Source organism: Belonocnema kinseyi, chromosome 8 (assembly GCF_010883055.1).
Source record: "Belonocnema kinseyi isolate 2016_QV_RU_SX_M_011 chromosome 8, B_treatae_v1, whole genome shotgun sequence".
Taxonomy (NCBI): Eukaryota; Metazoa; Arthropoda; class Insecta; order Hymenoptera; family Cynipidae; genus Belonocnema; species Belonocnema kinseyi.
This window is the reverse complement of record NC_046664.1, coordinates 49,315,317-49,320,463: the sequence shown is the minus strand read 5'-3', so window position 1 is coordinate 49,320,463 and position 5,147 is coordinate 49,315,317. Positions and strand designations below refer to the sequence as shown.

The 5,147-nt window shown below is 28.9% G+C and overlaps 1 protein-coding gene across 2 annotated transcripts in view; it reads right to left on the bottom strand.

Annotated features, from left to right (window-relative positions):
* Positions 1–3,011: 3,011 nt before the first annotated feature.
* Positions 3,012–5,147, bottom strand: part of LOC117177662 (longitudinals lacking protein-like) — a 25,873-nt gene continuing 23,737 nt past the window's right edge. For both annotated transcript variants that reach the window (XM_033368473.1, XM_033368474.1), the window contains exon 4: positions 3,012–5,126. The gene's annotated coding sequence lies outside the window, so the exon portion shown is untranslated. The remainder of the gene's footprint in view (positions 5,127–5,147) is intronic.

Below are 5,147 nucleotides of genomic sequence, written 5' to 3'. Positions count from 1 at the left end.
ATAAATACTGCAGTCAATTAGACCTGAATTATTGATTTATTTTTTATTTAGAAACAAATTTTTAAATTAAAAAACCCTGCATTTTCTGGTTCAACGGCCACCCTGAATCACATTAATTTGCAGGGTGTCTAACGATTCTTAGGAAAAAAATTCAAGGTCTTTTCCACTTAAGAAATCAAAATTTTCCAGGTCTCCGTTTTTTTACATAAAATAATGATCTTAATTTTTTGCGAAAGTGACTCGTGTTTGTGAGATCTCTAGGAATATTTTTTAATCTTTGTAATGTCTTTGAAATCATTGAAATCTTTGTGAAGTATTAGAAAATCTTAAGTGAAAGCTTGAAATATCGGTGAAATCTTTTGAAATTTTTCAAAGCTTTTGTAAAATTTTTTAAATTCTTGAAATATTTGTGAACTCTTTCTGTAATCTTTGTTTGCGAAATCTTTTGTGTTTGTTTAAAATCATTAAAGTCTTTTGAAAATCTTCTCACATGTGTTTAAAAATTTTGAAATCGCTTAAAATTTTAGAAATCTTTTGAAATCCTTATGAATTCTTTACAGAAATTGTGAAATCTTCTCTAAGTCTTATTTATTCGTTTGAAATCATGGGAATATTTAAAATATTTGTGAAATCTTTATGAAACTTGCTGTAATCGTTTAAAATCACTAGAATATTTGGAATCATTTGAAATTCCGTTCGTTTGAAATTATTAAAATCTTTTCAAATCTTATGAAATTTGTTGAAACCTTTTGAAATCATTAAACATTTTTTTAATGTTTTGAAATCTGGTGTACTGCACCTTTGCTGGAATCTTTGAAATTCTTGAAATCCTGAAAAATTCTTTACAATATTTGAGATATTTTTTAATCGTTTGAAATCTTGTCAAACATTTTTAAATCATTTAAAATCTTTGAAATCCTTGAAATCTGGTGTACAGCACCCTTGTTGAAATCTTTGAAATTCTCGTATTATTTTGAAATCTTTATGAATGTTTTATGAAATCTTTGAAATGTTTTGAAATCTAAAATCTTTATGTAATGTTTGAAATCTTAGCGAAATGTTCGAAATATTTTTTAAATCTTTATGAATTCGTTTGAATTATTTAAATTATTACAAATCTTATTAAAATCTTTGGATGTCTCCTAAAAAATTTTGAAATTGTTAAAAATCTTTGAAATGTTTTGAAATCTTAGAAATGTGGTTTAATATACCCTTTTTTAAATCTTTATACTGTTTTGTAAGTTTTAAAATCTTTAAGAAATGTTCCAAATCTTTGAGGAATTTTTATGAAAACTTTTTAATCATTTGAAATCTTCTAAAATGTTTTGAAACTAGTGTTTGAAACTAGTACAAATGTTTGAAATTAGTATTAAAATGTTTGTGAAATTACTGCGAAATCTTTATTGAAATCTGGTGGGCGCGCCTTTTTTAAATCGTTAACATCCGTGAAATCTTTGTGAAACGTTAAATATATTAAAAATATTTTGAAATTTTTGAAAATCTTTAAAAATATTTTGTAACTTTTTGAAATCTGTTGTATACTCAAAAACCGAGTGACCAAACCCTCGAAAAATCCGTTGTATGGCCATGGCTTATTCTAATTTTGAAACTGAATTAACATCGAAATTTTAAACTAATAATTTTTATAATTCCTAAGTTGAACACCTCAACAAAAAGTGCCTTGAAATATCTTTATTTATTCTGTAATAAACAAAAGATAAATTATATCTTGAGGAATTTAAAAATTCTCGACAGCAAGATTTTTTCAAAACGAGATGTTTCTTTAAGGGAGATTCCTACTTTGTTGGCCCAAAATCCGGCTGTTTTTTGGGAATATTTTTTGAGGAAAGTATAAAAGATAGGAGGCTAAAATTTTCCACAATTTTTTGTCCATATTTATTGTAGCACGACAAAATTTTCCCGCTGGTGGAAGATCTGTCGGTTGTAGAAAAAATCTAAAAAAAAAACAAAATATTTTCTTAATCTATACACTATAGCGCACAAAGTAGACTAGAATGAAGAAAGAAAGTGAAAAATGAGGAAGTCATGAGATTTTGAAAAAAAATTGATTTTTTCACTTTTTTTTTGCTACTAATTATTTTTTTAAACAAAAAATTAATGTTTTTTGATGATTGTAGTCTACTTTGTGTGAACACCTTCAGAGAATATGTCAAAAAAGTTTAATAGCGATAGCTCAATTTTCATATAATCCATAAAATCCACCAACACGGAAAACGTGGTTTTGTTGAACTTTTGCGATATAATTACACTTATTCAACATCTCGTATGTTTTCGGGGACGATGATTTCAAATCTGGCATCAAATTTGCAAAATTCATTTGTTTAAACAATTTTTAAACAAATTACAATTTTTTAATTATGCATATGCTTTCCATAGCTTTCGATATCACTGATTTCAAATCGGGTACTATTTTTGCAATGAAAAATTATTTAAACAATTTATTTAATAAAAACTATTGCAAAATTACTTTTTTCCGAGATTAATATGGCTTTCATAGTTCAAGCGGTCAGAAATTACGAATTTCACATCAGATTTACAACAACAATTTGTTTAAATAAAGTTCAGAAAATGAAAGTACTTACGCCTAGTCAGCTATTCCAGGTCCATACAAGCCACCTTCCTCATTCACGTGAAAAACAAGCCTAAAATCGGAACCAGTTTCGCCGCCGCAGAGCACAAAATTTTTGATATTTTGACTTGAAATTTTCCAGGTATATTTTTGAAACATATATCTATCCGAAAATACAAAAAGAAAAAAAAAAAGATTTTTTTGACCCAACAAAGTGGGAACCCCCCTTAATAATAGGCTAAAAGATTTAAATTACCCTTCGCATTTCGATAAAATTAGTGTTTTAAAAGAAAAAAAAATAATAACTAAAATTCAAGGTTTTCGTGAAAAAAATCAAAAAGATTTCCAGGTTTTCAAGGTTTTCCAGGTCACTAGACACCCTAATATGGTTAAATTCAGAAAAGAAGGAAAAAAAGACTCGTATATTTACACAATTTATTTTATATCTCAACATCTTCATATCATAATCCTCAATGAGTCATGTCAATAGTAAAAGTAAGTCTAATAGGGAAAAGAAGATTCCTGTACTTACAATAAATGGAGGATAAATTACGACATTTTTCACTTAAATCCATTTATCTGCGTTTAATGCGAAAACAATCCTTTACTGGATCCTAAAGTATTAAAAAAAGGCATTCCCAAGTTTCACAATATACAGAAAACAGAATATGTGGAGAAGGCTTTATAACATGTTACAAACTTGTTTTGGTCTGAGGGATCATTTGCCATTTTCTTTTGTTTCCTATTCTAAAAGAACGTACTCGTAACAGATTCACACTTTGCGACACCTGGAATCGTCCATCGGAGAAAAATGAAGTGTCGAGTACAGAAACTGCCGTAAATATTGCTAATAACAATTACTCTTAATAATAATTATTGCATACAACAATTTACTTTTCTCCGTGCTCACAATTTTCGTTAGCATTTTTTTTTTTTTTGACTCTTACTTTATACTTGTAGACAATAATTGCAAGATTTGAAACACACATTTTGCTCACAAAATACAAGAAGAAATTTGATAAACGTGACAATCAAAATCGAATTTTACGCAATACTTGTATGCGATTATTTTGTACAATTATATTTCGTACGTAACAAACATCATTATGGAGACTTGAATCGCACACGGAGCATCAAAACAGTAACATTTTATTTTTATTTTTTTCTAACCCACTTTTCATTCACCCTGTGCATCAGATCTACGAGTTCCATATACATATATATTTTTTCTCAAATCCATTTTTAATAAAAAATAGTCAAAAAATTTATTGCATAAACAGTATAATTACAATAATTGTGCTTGCAAAATGATAATTCGCAAAAAAAAAGTCTGAATCAATCTAGCAATGAAAAATTAATCGCTAAATGAAAATTAAATTTCCTAATTGATGTGTGTGTAGACTAAACAATAGGCATATGAAAATAATAAGGATGGGAATAATCGAAAATTGTATTGTTTCTAGTTTAAAAATTTCAGTTCATGCTTTCCTGATTTTCCATTTCCGCAAGGAATCACTCGTAAATTCAATACGCAAAAGAGAGATAGAGAGAAAAAAAAGGAACTGTGCGCTCCAGCTTTACAAAAGTTCGCTCGCTTTTATGTTACAATAATCTTTCCCTTGGTTCAGGACAACCAACCCTCAATATATTATTATCATAAATAAATTTGGTCTATCGGTAATAATGTCAATACGCCGGTATAAAAACTGGCAGTATTTGGTTAGGGAAAGTCAAGATTACTGGAAATAGTTCATAAAAATTCGAAATTTCTTTCACACTCTCGAATTATTTAAAGTTCGTCAGTTCAAATATAATGGAAATTGAGAGCGGCTTCTTGTTACGTCCAGTAAACTTGAAATTCTACAAAAGGATGGCTAGGGATTTTGCAAATCAAAAAGAGTCCGAAATCTACAAACTGGAAGGATTTTTTCGGAAATTTTGATAGAAAAATTTCATCAGATTAGAATCGACGCATAAACGAGACATGAAAATCACAGATTCGGTGATTCAAACTTGGTTTGAGACATAATTTGTCATAAGGCTTGCAATATTATTTGAAAAATCAGTCTTTCAAAGTCAGCTGGGCTAGGCTTGATCAGAAAATTTCAGAATAAAAGAGACAAAAAAAAAGAGGAAGAAAACCAATCGATTCGCAAAATGACCCTGAACAGCCTGCATGTATGTATTTAACTATGACCCACTTCTTGTCTGTGTTATTTTAAAAATCTGCGGTTTGTCTGTTTAAAAAAATAATCAGTGTAGAGTGTAAGATTACTGGGTTCAAGACAAACATCAACAGTCTACTTTAATTAGGTGTATTTACCCGATACAACATTAACGTATCGAAGTTGAGAATAATTTTTTTTTTGTATTTTTACATCAACGATTTGTGTTGATCCAAGTCATGAACCAGAGGTTTAAATGTGTCGTGCACATGGGCGTAATTGTGTGGTGGCTATTCGTGTACTTGTTATGTGTGTACGTTTACGCGATCACTTTTATATCATTTTCTCAGTCTGCACACGTTCCAAAATATCTGAAAAATAAAACGTTCTAC